Source organism: Cavia porcellus, unplaced genomic scaffold (genome assembly GCF_034190915.1).
Source record: "Cavia porcellus strain 051 isolate PalLab524CR breed Dunkin Hartley unplaced genomic scaffold, mCavPor4.1 scaffold_1, whole genome shotgun sequence".
Classification (NCBI taxonomy): domain Eukaryota; kingdom Metazoa; phylum Chordata; class Mammalia; order Rodentia; family Caviidae; genus Cavia; species Cavia porcellus.
In genome coordinates this window covers 30,839,526-30,856,552 of record NW_026947484.1, presented here as the reverse complement: position 1 = coordinate 30,856,552, position 17,027 = coordinate 30,839,526, and the positions used below count along the sequence as shown (strand labels likewise).

Sequence of the window (17,027 nt, the reverse complement as noted above, 5' to 3'; positions counted from 1 at the left end):
AAAAAAAAAAAAAAATAGCTGTTGTGTAGCTGATGATTTTATGAGCTTTGGGCTGTAAGATTTATGGAAGATGAGTTTATTCCTATGGAAAATCTTGAGGAGAATCAGAAAGAGGAATAGGAGCACATCCATTGGGAAGTGATCAAGGAGGTATATTCTCACCAACCTACAAATGTATAGTGTGTTTGCTAGTAACTAACAAGTAGGCAGATACTCTACTTTCTTTTTCTTTTTTTTTTTTTTAGAGTTTTTTTTTTTAATTTAAGGAGAAAAAAAAAAAAAAAAAAAAAAAAAAACCAGAAAAGGGTACAAGTTATACAGAATTTCAGAAAAAATAAACAGTAGAAAATCACTAGTTAATAGATTACATATTGTCATCTTAGAAATAGTTGTTCAAGTTACAAAATTAAAGCATATAGAGTGGACATTCAAACAGTGAGACTGCAAACAGTTCTGTTTAATGATCCAATAAAACTCAATAATATGGTTACCTATATTATACACTTAAATATACATGCAGTTATGTCCTTTAGAGCACTTTCTTTTCCTCTATTTTGTATAATGACAATTACACATTTTGGGTTTTATTACTCCCACTGTTCTTATTACTTTTTTTTTTTTTGAAGAGAGTAAAACTAAATGTGACATAACAGGACAGAATCATTCAAATCAAAAGGATGGACATAATACACAATATAAAAACAAAATACAAGGTGATCAACAATGGTTACCATAATGCCTCTTGCTATCTTAAAAAGAATTGCCTATATCATCAGTTATAATAAAATTGAACAAAACAGTAAAGAACAAAACCAATAAAACCAAAACATTGGAGACATTACAGGACTTCAATAGAAGAGAATAGTCAGCCAGAATGGGCGTCATAATGGATCTTATTGTCTTCATAGTTGTTGCCTATACTTTCGAACTTAGTACTATCAAGCAAAACAGAATAGAGGAAAATCAGTCAAAACAAGATGGTGAGAGTAATACAGGGTTTCAAATCAAGTTAATAGGAAATCAAAGTGGGTTGCTATAACATATCCTGCTATTTTTATTTATTTTTCCCTTAATTAAAGGGATAAAAATGAAAAAGTAAATAATAAAAAAAGGAGATCGAGATAAAAGAGGGCATAACAACAAAACAATGCAGGTAAAAACATAACTATTTAAGCAAAATAGTGTTTCACCACAAGATAATCCTGACATAAAATTAGTTACCATAGTGTCTCTTTCCTTGAAATCTTTGAGTATAACTTCATATACTGTAGCATCAAACATATCAAGACAATGTAAAACCATTCAAGAGAATGACAGTATTACAGGGTATTTAGAATCAACTAACAGAAAATGAACAATGGTTTCTGTATAATCTCTTTGTCTATAAAAGTTTTTGTTTATATTATCATATATAATAAAATCCAATAAGATACAACATGTTAAGACCGATGGAGACAGAAGAACAAAAGCTTGATGGGACTTCAAAACAAAATGATATTAAATCAGCACTGCCTATTATGATGTCTTGTTTTCTCTAAAATAGCTGTTCCTACCATCCAATCTTCTCTGCCTCATTTCTGTTGAGCTCTTTTTCTGCCATTAGTTGTCAGTTTGTCTTCTTCATTTCGCTTTCTGCTCCATTCATTGTGGCCTCTCTGCCACTGTTTCTGGAATCTTGGTATTTTTCTTTTTTAGAATATCCTGCAATGTTCTCTGTAGAGTTGAATTGGTGGCTGCAAATTCCCCTAGTTCCTCTTTATCCTGGAAGCACCTTGTTTTTCCATCAATTTCTAGGGACAGTTGTGCAGGATATATCAATCTTGGCTGGAGGTTATTATCTTTCAAAGCTTGAATTATTTCCCCCCACGCTCTTCGTGATTTGATGGTTTGTGCCGAGAAGTCTGCTGTAATTCTGATGGGTGTTCTCTTGTAATTGATCTGTTTCTTGTCTCTGACAGCATTTAATATTCTGTTCTTATATTGGATTTCTGGAATTTTGATTATTATATGCCTGGGTGTTGCTCTGTTTGGGTTGTAGGTGGCTGGGGTCCTGTATGCCTCATACATCTGAGTATCTTTACCTTTTGCTAAATTAGGGAAATTATCCTGGATTATTTCTGTGAGTAGCTTTTGTAGTCCATTTGTTTGTGTTCCTACTTCTTCTTTTATGTTCTTAAGTTATAGATCCTCTTATCATCTTCTAGCCTTTGTATTATTGCTGTTTGTTTTCTTGTTATTTTTAAGAAGTTTTTCATTTCATGCTCCCCCCTTACAAATCTGTCCTCTAGTTCAGATAATCTATTCTTAGTTTCTTTCAAGCTGTTATGCCAGCTTTCAATAGAGATTTAGTTTCCTGGTAATCTCTTTGAACCTGCTTCATGTATTCTATGTTTTCTCTATTTTCTCCATCAAACAATTCTCCCCTCTTTTTCTGTTCTTCCATTCCACCATCTGTTTTTTCTTGAGTGGTGCTTAGCATTTCTCTAACTATTCTACTTATTTCTTGCTTTATTTCATTAAATACTTCATTTTTGAACTCATCTATGAGGCTTCGGAGATATTGCTTTATGTCTATAGGTGCCGTGTCTGATATTGCATATTTGCTGTTCTCATTCTCCTTTGCATTTCCCTTTCCTGGATCAGTATTCTCAGGATTGGGGACTGAGGACCCTTTCTTACTGTTCCCTCTTCCCATACTTTTTGTTCCTTCCATACAAGCATATATAGGAGTTTTTTTTTTTCTCTTTGTCTGTTACAGTTTGTTTGAATTCCACTGGCTAGGTGTTCCTGCCCACTGCAGTGTACTAGGGAGACACAGACCTGGGCAGCCTCTGCTGGGTCCGCCCCTCCAGATCAACCTACTGAAGGCTTCACTGCTAGGGTGCACTGCCAGGCACTGGGACCTGCTTTGGGCTAGCCTACTGGATCTTAGTCTGCATCACCAGGCCAGGCACTCCCCACCAATCCCGCTTGAGAGGGGAATATGCGACTAAAGTCACTGCAGTGTCCTGTTCCGGCTAGTCTGCCCAGTCCCAGAATGTCCTCTGTTGGAGCCTCCGAGTCTATGAAAGGGTCCTTGTTCCTCTCACTCACCACAGGTTGATGCAGGGCTCCCTGCCAGGCCGGCTCTCAACTCCATTTGGTTCATGGATTCCCGCTCTCAGAGCTTTTGTGCATTCTCGCTCCCTGTTGTGCCAAATGGGACGCTGCAGTGGCAGCAGGAAATTCAAATCGGGGCTTCCAGAGGTGTGGGTTCCAGCTTCTGCGCTGAGATTTTATCTGTTCCTGTTATAGCATCGGGATTGCATTTCCAGTTGGTTTCTCTCAGCTTATTTTGTTCTTGGGTCGGCAGGGTATATCTCCCCCTTGCTTAGGACTCCTCACACAGCATCATTCCTAGATTCTAAGCTGGTAATCTCAGAGAGCCTCCATGGCTGCTGTTATCAGTCTGCCGTGTTCTCCCAGAAGCTCTACTTTCTTTTTTTTTAAATAAAGTATTAGACAGTTCTTCATGGCCCACTTGTTGTTACATATTTCTTGCTAGGAAAGAAATGACTGCCTTAATTATGGAATGATTTTTAAGGACAAGGAGAGAAAATAGAAGAGTTAGAGAATGTAGTGATCCCCATTAGTGTCTCCCTCCAGAGCAAAGGGCAGGTTTGCTCAGAGCCTAGAAAAACAGGGTGCACTTAAAATAAAGGGCATTATAAAATATTTAGGGTCCCTATCCTCAGAGTTCCTCTCTTGTAACAGAATCCATTGCATACACTGGCATCACCTGGCCCTCTGCATTGCCCTGTGGGAATTGGGGTTGGTAGCTGTTGGAGATCCAGCTGTATAAGGTTAAGTTGCTGAACACAGGGGCCTCTGACTGTGTTGGAAAGAGTGTATAAAGGCTGGACATGGTGGCTCATGCCTGTAATCCCAGCATTTGGGAGACTGAGGCAGGAGGATTGTTGCGAGTTTGAGATCAGCCTGGGCTACAAAGTGAGCTCAGGGCCTGCCCGAACTGCATAGAGACCCTGTCTAAAAAAAAAAAAAGAGAGAAAAAAGAAAGAGCAAATGCATAGTGCTCTGAAGTCAGCCATAGGTGAGGCAACCAAGAACATGGGCTGCTGATTCCCTCTGTTCCACAACAATAAAGCTGCCAACCTTAGAGATAAGACAGTTCTAATTGGCAAAATTAAATGCTTGGAGAAGTCTTTGAACTGACTTCCAAGGTCCCGCTCAGTTTCTGCTACTGACTTCAGTATCACCATCCTTTGTTTGAAAACAAAGTAAGTATGGGCCTCCCAGAGAAGTTCTTTGTCTCAACCCCAGGAAATCCTGAATTCAGTTAGAGGGTTTTGATCCTCCTAGAGCCCTAAAAATTATAGCATTTTTCTCTTTAAGCTGTTCACCAGCCACTCGTGTGGTAGGTGGCTGGTCTGGTCAGCCTGCAATAGATTATCAGAACAACAACAATAATAATCTTGATACCGTGGCCTTTGTTGTAAGTAGTAACATCCTTTGTCTTTGACCCCAGAATCTCATGTTTCTGCCCGGTTCTATAAAACTGTGTTAGCTAATTTGTTAACTTGCAAGTAGAGTGAAATCTCAAAGCCTTCGCAGTTGTTAGCAGTGATCAGGATGGGATGCTGCCTAATGATGTCATTTGGAAGAGGAAGGACAATGGCCCCACAAACCAGAGTTGGAGGTGAGACTGCTCCCTAGGATTCAGTAGAGAATGCTTTTGTCTAAGTTTTGAGTGATTTAGGGGATTAAGAATCCACTGTGTAGTGAAAAAAGGGAAGAGACAAAGTAAGTGGGGCCTTGGTAATTGGTCACTCTCCTCTGGGTAGTATGGGAAGGGAATCTCCAGCAGTGGGACAATAGATTCCACTGCCAAGCCTAAGGATTGGCTGTGGTTTCTCAGCCAAGGAATCTTCAAAGCTGAAAAAGTGTCAGCAGTGAAGAAGGTGCTGTTGGGTACAGAGCGTTGGGTCTTCTGAAAACCTTGGCAATTTTTTCAGGTGAGCCAAGAGGGGGTGGCCATTTGAAAATGATATGAATGCAAAGTCTAATTTTTTTCTGAGAACTGTGTTTCTGTGTCCCTGATTGCATGCTCTGTGTCTATCTTTTTTTTTTTTTTTCATTTATTTTCTTGAAAAGGGTCTCTCCACATAGTGCAGGCTGTCCTTGAACTCACAGTGATTCTCCTCAGCCTCCCTAGTGCTGAGATTACAATTGTGTGCCACCATGCCCAGCACTTTACTTCTACCCTGATCTTTGCTACTTAAGGACAAAATGATTAAGGTTGAGACCCAATACACACTGTCCTGAGGATACTAGGGAAATTTGTGTAGAAAGGGAGATAGACTTTTTTCGCTTCATTGGCTATGATCACATAAGGCACTAGTTCTTCCTTGGTAGAGGGTACTAGAATTCAACTGTCTGAATTGAGGCAATATTTGCAGTGGAGAAGGAAAATTAATGTGACCTTGTTGCATGGGACTCTTTGGGCCTATTTCACTTACTACTGTGGGTTCCATGTGGATATATGCTGTAATTGGTGTTGATGTTGTGCATGGCTCCATGTTGAATGCTGTAAGTACCAGGGGGGAGTCCGAGAGATGCACACAGAGAACTGTTCATATCTTTGGGTCCTGACAACCTGGGTGACTCCTTTCAGCCACAAATCTCTATAACTAATGATTTAACAAATTAACCTAATAAAAGGAAGCATCCTTCATCTAGAGGCACTATGATGATTTGGACTGTGTCAGTCTGATATCACTTTCTGGTATCCCTCTTTTGAAAAGGACCTGTTATCTCACTCCTGGGCTGTTCTTTATATATATATATATATATATATATATATATATATATATATATATTTTGTCTTTTTCGTTTTTATCGGTACCAGGGATCAAACTCACGACTGCCTGCTTACAAGGCAGGTGCTTATGCCATTGAACTAAATCCCCAGCCCCTGGGCTGTTCTTTAGACTGTACAATGAAGGCCTTGTGACTCTGTGACGTGGTAGTCCTTTTTTGGGGTAAGTTAATTGGACTCAGCGTAGGAAAGATCAAACATTACTGTCAGGAGAATATGTCATATTTAAGAATATAGCAGACCTGGCCCCAGCAGCATCCTCTGTTTTATATGACAAGGGGGCTCCTGTCCCCCTGAGCACATGCCATTGACTGTTCTGCTGCCTAAAGCAACACTGCTAGATCAATGGGGAGCTCAGTTCATAAAAATTATGATAAATGCTTGGCCGCAGTTTGGCGATGGTTTGAAGACTTCATCCTGCCGGAGTCTATTGAGCTGTAGCCATGGTGTCAGCTCTTCTGGCTGAACCAAGTGCTGTATTTGCTGTGCAAAAAAAATATTGAGGCCCTTCTCAAGTTATTACTGCCTGGATCCATCATCACACTGGATATGACAGTACAGTCACCACTGAAGCCGTGGCCTACAGTAAAGGCCTACTGTGATCATGTGGAGGCTCCCTGCAAGCAGTGGGAAAAAGTGTTGCTTTGAGATCACCTGGCTCCACCTTGCTCATGGCAAAATGACATCAGATCTTTGACTTCTTCTCAGGGACATCCCTTGTGCCTTTTTTACTGTTGACCCTTAGGTTACAAAGCAGGTTCCAACCATACTATTGTAGCCCTTGAAACTACTCTATGTCATGTATTTAGGTTTCTGGGCCATTTGTAGCTTGATAATGTGTGTATTGTTAAAAATAGGTACTCAACCAAGTGTTGAAAGCATTCAGTGGATATTTCAAATCTACCATTCAGAGCCATCTGACATTGTTGAACACTGAAATGGTTTCTTCAGAAGTCAATTTAAATAAATTTTTGATTGTAGGTCCTTCTGGAGGAGAGGATGAATGAGAAAATGAGAGACCTATAGTCAAAAATCTATTTAAATTGATTCCTGAAGAAATCTCCTCTCCTCTCCTCCCCTCTCCTCCCTTCCCTTCCTTTCTTCTCCCCTCCCCTTCCCTCCTCTGTCCTCTCCTGTCCTCTATGCAGTGAGATTACTGGTTAAATCCAGGACTCTTGGTGCTATGACTGAGATCAGCACTGCAGTAGGTATCCCATCTTTCTGTTCAGAGACACATTGATTTGGTCCTAGCCTCTGTGGCTAAGGTTAGAGGGGCTGATGGAGTGGCATAATCATCAGAAACATTTCCAGGAACCAAGACTATAGAAACTGCACAGTGGTAGAAAGTGTGCAGTCTTGTGGTTTCTATTGGGAGATTGTAGGCACTACTGGGAGACAGTTCTCCATGGCTTCTTGCATTTCTGTGTCTTGTGAGCAGAAGCACTGATCATCTTTATCCCAGACGCTCCAAGATGGTTTGCATAGGGGACAGCACTAGCAGAAACAGGTAATATCTTCTTCTGGAGCAAAGGGCAGGCTTGCTTACAGCCTTGGAAAATATATAAAGTGTATACCTTTGGACTATGCCATCCAATCTAAGATTTGGATTTTCTAAGCTTGGAGATCCTTTTTGTAATGGAACTTATTGTGTATAGATGTCATCTAAGCACTCTTTGTGATACTCTGTGGGAATTACAGAAAAAAAGTGCTAATACTATGTGTTAGTTACTGTTAGTTGGGGCAATAACAACCTTTGTCTCCTACACTGGAGTCTTATATTTTCTGCCAACATTCACGGAACTACTATAGCTTTCATGGAGGATAAAATCATAGATCTTTCATTTTCCTTGATACTAAAATATCACTGTGGTTCAACTGAAGCATTACTTTTATTATACGTAGTTTTAGTACATAATGGTTGCATTCTTTGTCTGGAGCTGGTAGATGTACTGTATACAACGCATTTTAATTTTTTTCATGATTGTTCCCCTTCCTTTCATTGCTTAATCTTTTTGTTTTTGTTAGTTTTTTGGTAACATTCACTAATACAAGTTCTGGGGGAAATGATCAGGTATAAGGGAGATCATGTAACAGTGAAGTGGGTTGCAGATGATAAAGAGTTTTGTAAGCCATATTAGGAGTACAGACTTTATCCTAAGAGGAATGGGGAGTCATTGAAAGGTTTTAAGTAAGAAAATGATAACAGATTTATATTTTAAAAAGATCACCCTGTTTACAATGGCATGGGTTGGAGGGAATACTCCAGTAGGGAAATTATTCAGGAGGCTGTTAGAGTAATTCAGGCAACTCACAGTACTATGTTAGTCAAGATTCTTCAGAGAAGCAGAGCCAAATGATACATACGCACACAGATTTACAGTGCAGCTAGGTTCAAGGCCAACCTGAGCTACCAGCTTTGCCTGCATGGTGAGACCCTGTCTCAGAAAACAAGAAATTGCAGCCAGGCCTGGTAACACATGTCTGTAAGTAATCTCAGCACTTGGGAGGCTGAGGTAGGGAGGATTGTTGCAAGTTCGTGAGACCAGCCTGGGCTACAAAGTAAGCTCAAGGCCAGCTTGAACTGCATAGCAAGACTCTCTCTTAAAAAAGACAAAATAAAACCAAAAAAACCCCCCAAGAAATCAAAATAAGAGAGAGATGATCAATACACATGACTGAAGGATAGCAAGTGTGAAATTTGCAGAAGCAATGTATCAGTTCAAGCCCAGCGCTGTAGAGAATAAAGAAGTGACAATGCCTCACTTTGAAGGTCATCATATAGGAAGAGTCAACGTTTGTTCATGTTCAGATTTAAAGACTGCGCCAAGTGTGGTAATGCAGACCTGTAGTCCCAGCACTTTTGGCATGCTGAAGCAGGAGGATTATCACAAGTTCAGGACTAGTCTGGGTAACTAGTCTAGAACTTACTAGTCATTACATAGTAAGTTCTAGGCCAGCTGAACTATATAGCGAGACCTTGTCCCAAAAAACAAAACAAAACAAAAAAAGCAACCCAAACTTAAATCGTCAGGTAGGAAAATCGTCTCTTACTCAGGGATCAACCTGTTGTCCAATGATGTTAGATGGGGCCCAGCAACTGAGTACCAATTTAAATGTTAATCTCACCCAGAAACACCCAGAGTAACATTTGACTATGTATCTGGGCACCCTGTGGCCTAGTCATGTGGACATACAAATTAATCGTAACAGGGGCCTAAACCAAGTTTGTTGCTATGGAAATGTGAAGTGGATATAATTAAGAGATTGCAAGGATATAGGAGAGGTTGCTATCATGCATGCTGACCTGATTCATTTTTTTTCTTCACATACATATACTTTATTAGTACATAAGAGATAGTAACACCAATCTTTTTAACAGAAATCTCAGGTCCTGAGATACCAAACAGATCCAAGGAAGGGAGATGAAAATTAAATCAAAAGGTACTAAAAACAAAATTAACAAAAGGCACTACATGGTGGTAGCAGGTGAAAGAAGGTTGAGCCACAGCAAATTGTCTAATGTGAACATTAGCAATGATAAAGCAGGAAGCAAGTTTGTGTTCCAAAAGACAATGGCACAGTGGGCATTTGGGCCCAAGGGGATATTTGGTGAGGAAAATGTTTGAATATCTGTAGATAAAGCCAAATGAGAATAGGTGCAAAGCAGAATCCAAGCTACATTGGTGAGCAGATGATGACCATCAGGCTTCTTCCTTCCTAGAAACTCTCGCCGTACTGAATCATCCCTTCCCCCACCTTCACCATCACACCCAACCGTTGCTCAAACTTGCTGTCTGCTTCTGCCTCACAGGCTGGGGCTGCTGTAATTTAGAACAGAATTTAGAAAACTCATCACATGTTCTGAACAGAGGAACACTAAAGCATTCACATACAAAGGAGTTTGAGCTTCTGTAATCACAGCCTTAAACAATAATCTTGAAAATTTGATATCTCGCAGTGGCTGAGCTCTAGTTAAAGCTGCAAGGCTCACAATATCAAGGAAGGCAGAATGAGACAATGTGGGTAGGAAATCCCAGCAATCAGTCTCAGTCTGACTTTCCCCAGTTTGGAATGAATTCTGATATACCTGACTGAATTCATCATCAAATGCCAAGGGAAATCCAGGGGGTGGGATTAATTTTATGTTTAAAAGCCTGCAGAAGTTGTTCTGTTAGAAAGGTGTGGCTGAACAGGTAGGAAACAGATTCCCACTGTGAGTTTCCCTGATGGGTTTTGCAGGGATCCTGAATCACCTGTCATCTTCCCCCCTACCCCCTGGGTATGGGATTAGTGATACTGCTGCTTCAAAGCAGGTGTTGTTGATGGGAAAAATGACTGGGTTATGAAAGTTTTCATGAGTCAAAATAGCAGAAATTCTGGTAGCTCCAACTGAGACAAGTTTGTCAACCACAGGGCAGATTGTACTACAGGTATTAGCCATGACATCCACAAGGATGGTCACCCTATCTTTCACATTTCCAGTGAGAGGCATGTGGTTCACTTCATTGGCCTCCCTTCATTCTTGGTGAATCAAGGCAAATGGTTTGGAATGGAGGTAACTCTTGGCTCTAACAACATTAGTGGGACAACTGCACAGTTCCTCTATTCAGAGATACTTTCTCTAATTCACTTCAGGTCAGCTGGCTCTGCACACAGATTAATCCATTGGAATGTCAAAAAAAAAAAAAAAAAAGCCTTGAATTTGAGAAGCCTGTAGACCCATGGTGATAATACAGTCTGTACCTGCTACAGATAGCAGATTTGTCACAAGTTTGGCAGAGGGAGGAGCCTGACTTTTATCCTTTTTATCCTCCTGGGCATAAGGGAATTATAGGATGACTGCAGTAAGTCAGCTGACAGAAGCAATCTTGTAAACATTAACTGTGATCAAAAGCGTCTTTAGACTGTCTCTGATTTCACCACAATGGCTTTGAACAATGGAGACATTACTATAATTATACTTTCACCAATTTCCACATAGGTCTCCTGATTACTAAATTTCTTAGTTACCACCTGCCTAGCTCCAGCCCAAGTGGTCAGCAATCTTTTGGAGTAAATCCTGGTGGGACCAGCTGTTTAAGATTTGATATGTAGTACCTTGGGCAACTACCCTAGGTGCTCTTTGGTCAGCAATCACTGCTGCTGTGGAAATGAAAACGAGAGTCAGCCTAGACACAACATTCACTCCGCATTGTTACTCTGCCATCTTGCTGACCAAATCCTCGGGTGACTCATTTGGTGGTTAGTGATTCCATTCATTATGAATGAATATAAAGAGATGATCTGGTTTGACATAGGAGAAAGTGACTCTAGTTTGACATAATAAGAAATGATTGCAGTTTTTAATATGCTGAGCTCGATGTTAGTGAAATAGTCTAGTAGTGATATTTACTAGCCTGATGAGTATAGTGGTAAAATACTTATTAAATAAATCTAGGGGCAATGGCAGAACAAAAAAGAAAATAAATCCTAGTTTAAGAAATATCTGATTCAGCTGGGTGTGATGGTGCATGCTTATAACCCCAGCACATAAGTAACTGAGGCAAAAGAATTGCTTTAAATTCAAGGCCAGCCTTGGCTACAAAATGTGTTCAAGGCCAGTTTAAACTTCATAGTGAAACCTTGCCTCAGAAAGACAAAAAAAAAGTCTGATTCATAAGTAGATAATAATTGAAGTCAAGGGCTAGGGATTTAGTTTAGTGGCATAAGTGTCTGCCTGACAAGTGCAAGGTTGTGAGTTCGATCCTCGGTGCACACACACACACACACACACACACACACACAAATTGAGGTCAAAAGAGTGAATTTCCCAGGTGTCCACGCCAATAAAGCTCCTAAAATTATATGTAAAATTATATATAAATGTTACTAGAAACTTTTCTATAATCAGATTTAAAAGGATTAAAAACCACTGTTAGGTGAAATGAATGAATCAGTTCATTAGTAATCAAAAATATAAACTTGTAAAATAGGTTAGAAAATGACAAAAGGAAAAAACTGGTAACATCTATGAAAAAAGACTATAACTCCTTGTCAAAAGCTCTTGAAACTATAAATAATTCAGAATGCAGACATTTTTATGGGACTTTAGAAAGTGACATATATTATTCAACATCCCCAGTGCAGCCCAGGATAGAATACAATTAATCAAATATATTTTTAGTTCTTCATACAACTGACTGAATATTTACTTTAAATTAGCTAAATAAAATAGCTAACTTTACATCACTTCAGGAAAGATTCTGGTGATAAATGATTTCAGATCAATCTTGTTTATGTGACCAAATGGGTTGTGAACAAATTAAGGTTTTCAGAGTTCTTTTTTTTTTTTTTTAAATTTTTGGAACTGTAGATAAGAAATTGTTGATCTGTCTAACATCTCAGTGACAGACTGGTCAAAGAGAACTGGGAGGCTGAGGCAGGAGGATTGCTGTGAGTTTGAGGCCAGCCTGGACTACATAATGAGTTAAAGGCCAGCCTGAGCTACACAATGAGACCCTGTTTTTAAAAAAGAAGCAAACAAAACAAAAATAAAAGCAGAAGCACTCCCCAAACAACAACAACAAATTGGGAAAGGGGTGGACACAGCTAAGTCACAAAAGAAGAAATACCAAATATCTAGGAAACATATAAAGAGGTACTTATCTTTATTGATAATCAAAGAATGTCAATAAAAACAAGATAATTTGTTGCCCTCTAGGTTGGCAAAGATTGATAACACTCAGTCTTAGAATGAAGAGCTAGGCACCCTCATGTGATACTAATTCTAATGTGGCCCCATGATCTCTGCTCTCTGGTGGAATGTCTCTTCTCCAACCTTTCAGGGGAAGACACAGCTAAGCCCTGCTTTTGTCACCCAGAAACAGTTTTGAGTCTCTAAATTTGTGGTTACTTGCTATGCAGCAACAGAAGATGATGACACTCATGCCCTACTGGTAAAGTATTATTTCAAACCAGATATACCAATATTGTTCCTAAATAGATGTACCAGTATTGTGGGTACCAACAAGATGTACCAAATAAAATGTACCAATGTTCCAAATAAGATGTTCTGAACAAGCTGTACCAATAGTGTTTGAAACAAGAATTCCCCAATATTCACACAAGATGTTCCAAACAACATGCACCAATATTCAAAATAGGTGTATGTCTTTTGATCCAGTAGTTCTATTTATAGGCTATAGAGACTTGTATAAAGTTGTAGGTTTGAGAATATTTGTTAAAATGTGGTTTAACATAGTGGAAAAAGTGGAGACATAGTAAGTGATTTTTCCTGGAGGGCTGGATACTTTATGATGTATTCTACTAAGAGTCAGTGTGTAAGTAACTCTAATTATGATCTCATCAAGTTTTCTGTATATAGTACAAAAATATATCATTTGCTGTCATCCCACAACAAAAGCAAAAGTAGCTCTATTTTTCCTAATTATATAACAATAAGCTTATAGTAAAAAATTTCATAAAAATAGTCATTGTAATAACAGTATAATAACTATGTATTTTGATAATTATTATGTGTATTTTCTTGTTTTTTTTGTGGGGGGGGCCTCACTATATAGTGTAGGCTGGCTTGAACTTGCTATGTAGGCCAGGCTGGTCTCAAACTCACACTTCTCCTGCCTTTGTCTCCTGAGCGCTGGGTTTACAGGCTTGCACCACCATGGCTGGCCAGGACTGTTATGTGTTTTATATACAAAATTTAGCCTTCATTAATTGGAGTCATTTTTGTCTTATAAGTAAGGAAAGGTTTGCTAATAAAGTCTTTCCAAAGGTCACATACGAAGGGATGGGTGGGCAGGTGGGAGTACAGATTTATGCTCAGGGCTATTATACTGGAAGCCATGAGCTTTCCTTTCCTTTCCTTTTTTTTTTTTTGAGAAGCCACAATATATTTTTTTCAGGGAATATTTCATGATACCTGCGTTAAATGCTTTCTAACAAGTGTGATCATTCTTGAAGTTCTACAGAAATAGTGCCCTCCTTTCTTTATCTGCAAAGGTAATGCACAGAAGCAAGAAGAGTCTCAGTCTTCCTTGGAATCCAGGATATAGGACATGGCTCAGGTCCACTTGTTTCCTGGCATGAATGAGAGTACTCACATTTTTCTTTTCAAATCCATTTTATTTCAAAGAGAAAAAAATAAAAAAAAATTAAAACACAACAATTAGGGGACAACAATGGTAGACACATTGTGTATTGTCATCCCCAAATCAGTCATCCAGAGCACAAGACATCTGCATTCAATTGTTTTGAATGATACTAGCACAAATCTTCTTCAACTCAGAGAAATCCATAGTATAACTATCTTAACTATCCAATTTTCCTTCTTTATGACCATATAATACTCCATTGTATAAATAACACAGCTTTTTAATCCATTTCTCATTCAATGAGCATTTAGGTTATTTCTAGGATTTAGCTATTACAAATTGTGCTACTATGAATATGGGTGCACATATATTATTGTGGTATGAAGTTTTTAATTCTAGGAAGATACCCAGAAGAATAGCTGGATCAAATGGGACCTTCAATCCTAGTTTCTTGAAGAATCTCCACACTGATTTCCACAGTGGTTACACCAGTCTACACTCCCACCATCAGGGGAGAAGGGTTCCTTTATCACCACAGCTCCTTCAACACTTGTTATTGCTTTATTTCTTAGTAATAGCTATTCTTTCTAGGGTGAGGTAAAATCTCAGTGTTGTTTTAATTTGCATGTCTTGAATGACTGGTGACGTTGAACATTTTTTCATATATTTCTTTATCATTTGTATTTCTTCATCTGAGACGTGTGTTCATTTCAGATGCACATTTTTGGACTGGGTCTTTAAATCTGGGAGGGCTGATTTTTTTATGATCTTGATAGTAATCCTTTGTCTGACAAACAGCTGGCAAACTTTTCCTCCCACATTGTTGGTCATCTCTTCACTCTGTTGGTAGTTTCTCTTGCTGTACAAAAGCTTTTCAGTAAGAGAAAATCCCAGTTGTTGATCCTTTGTGACAGTTCCTGTGCAATCTGGGTTTTGTTCATAAAGTATTTGCCTACCCCAATGACTTCAAGAGTTTTACTTACTCAGTGTTCCAGCAGATCTAATGTTTCTCTTTCAATGTTAGGATCTTTGATCCATTTCAAATTTAGTGCATTGTGAAAGATATGGGTCCATCTTTATCTTTGGAAGGTGCAGAGCCAGTTTTTCTAGCACTATTTATTAGAGAGGTTACCTTTCTTCCAGGGAATACTTAGTGCTTTTGTCAAAGATAAGGTTGCATAATATGTCTGTAGTTGTTACTGCATCTTCTTTTTTTTTTTGTCTTTTTCTTTTTTTTATTTTTTATTTTTTTTTTTTATCGGTACTGGAGATCGAACTCATGACCACACACTTGCAAGGCAGGCACTTATGCCACTGAGCTAAACCCCCAGCCCGCATCTTCTAATCTGTTCCACTGATCCACTGATCTTTGGGTCTGTTTTTGTTTTTTTGTTTTTCCAGTACTATGCTGTCAAGTAGCTTTATAGTAAAGTTTCAAGACAGCAATTATGTTGCCCCCTGCCTTGCCTTTTTTGCCCAGGATTGTCTTTGCTATTCTAGATCTCTTCTGGTTCCAGGTAAATTTTTGGATTGTTCTATCTAATTCTGTGAGATATGCAATTGGAATTTTGATTGGGATTGTACTGAATCAGTGTAACAGTTTTGGAAATATGGCCATTTTCACTATATTGGTTCTTTCTACCTAAGAGCACAGGATCTCTCTCCATTTTCTAATATCCTCTTCAATCTCCTTTTTCAGAGTACTGTAGTTTTCAGTAGAGATCTTTTACATCCTTTGTTAGATTGATTCCTAGGTATTTCATTTTTTTGGATGCTATTGTTAAAAGGTATTGTTTCCCTGATTTCTCTCTCAGTGAGTTTGTTATTCATATACAGAAAGACTTGATTTTTGAGTGTTGACTTTGTATCCAGTTATGCTACTATATTTGTTTATTAAATCTATAAGTTTTTTAGTGGTATTTTGGGGGTCTTCTAAGTAGAGTATCATGTCATCTGCAAATAACGGTAGTTTAACTTTTTCTTTCCTATTTTGGTTTCTTTTATTTCTTTCTTTTCTCTAATCGCTCCAGATAAAGTTTCAAGACTCTGCTGAATAAGAGTGAAGAGATAGTGGACATCTTTGTCTTGTTTCTGATTTTAGAGAGGCAGTTTTCAGTTTTTGTCCATTTAGTATGATGTTGGCTCTTGGTTTTTCATAGATGGCTCTTATCAGACTGAGATAAAGACCGTGTATTTCACTTTTCTGTAGGTTTTTTTTTTTATCATGATGGGTGCTGGACTTCGTCAAAAGCTTTTGTGCATGTATTGAGATGATCATATGATTTTTGTCCTTAGCCTTGTTGATAATAATATGGTGTATTACATTTATGGATTTATGTATGTTGAACTATCCCTGCATCTTTGCAATGAATCCCACCATTTTATCATGGTGCGTAATATTCTTGACAATTTGCTGCATTCTGTTTTCCAGTATCTTTTTTTTTTTTTTTTTTGTCTTTTTCCTTTTTATCGGTACCAGGGCTCGAACTCACGACTACCTGCTTGCAAGCAGGTGCTTATGCCGCTGAGCTAAATCCCCAGCCCCTTTCCAGTATCTTATTAAGGATTTTTGCATCTGTGATTATTAGTAGAATTGGCCTGTAATTCTTTTCCTTAGTTGGGTCCTTCTCTGGGTTTGGTTTCAGGGTTATGCTTGCTTCCAGGAATGTATTTGGGAGTATTGCTTCCCTTTCAATTTCATTAAAGAGTTTGAGAAATATTGGTGTTAGATCATCTCTCAATATCTTGTAGAATTCAGCAGTGAATCCATTAGGTACTGGGATTTTCTTTGTTGATAAGTGTCTTGGTTACTTTTTACTCATTGTTGAGAAAAAATTTCTGACGCCCAAAATTAGGCAAGGAAAGGTGTATTTCTTACAGTTCTTGGAGGTTTCAGTCCATAGTCAGTTGTCTCCAAGGCAGCATGCCGCGGCAGGGCAGGCCTCCATGGCTGCTACAAGCAGTAAAAGCTAAAGCAAAAGCAAAAGAGAAAGACCACCTTCTTCCTATCACACTGGACGGGTCTGGGCGGGTGAAACGCTCACACCACCAATCCAAGTGCT

General features: G+C 38.8%; 1 pseudogene; it reads right to left on the bottom strand.

The window, feature by feature from the left end:
- Positions 1 to 9,592: 9,592 nt before the first annotated feature.
- The window catches only part of LOC100727125 (ribose-phosphate pyrophosphokinase 1-like), a 44,542-nt pseudogene continuing 37,107 nt past the window's right edge, over positions 9,593 to 17,027 (bottom strand).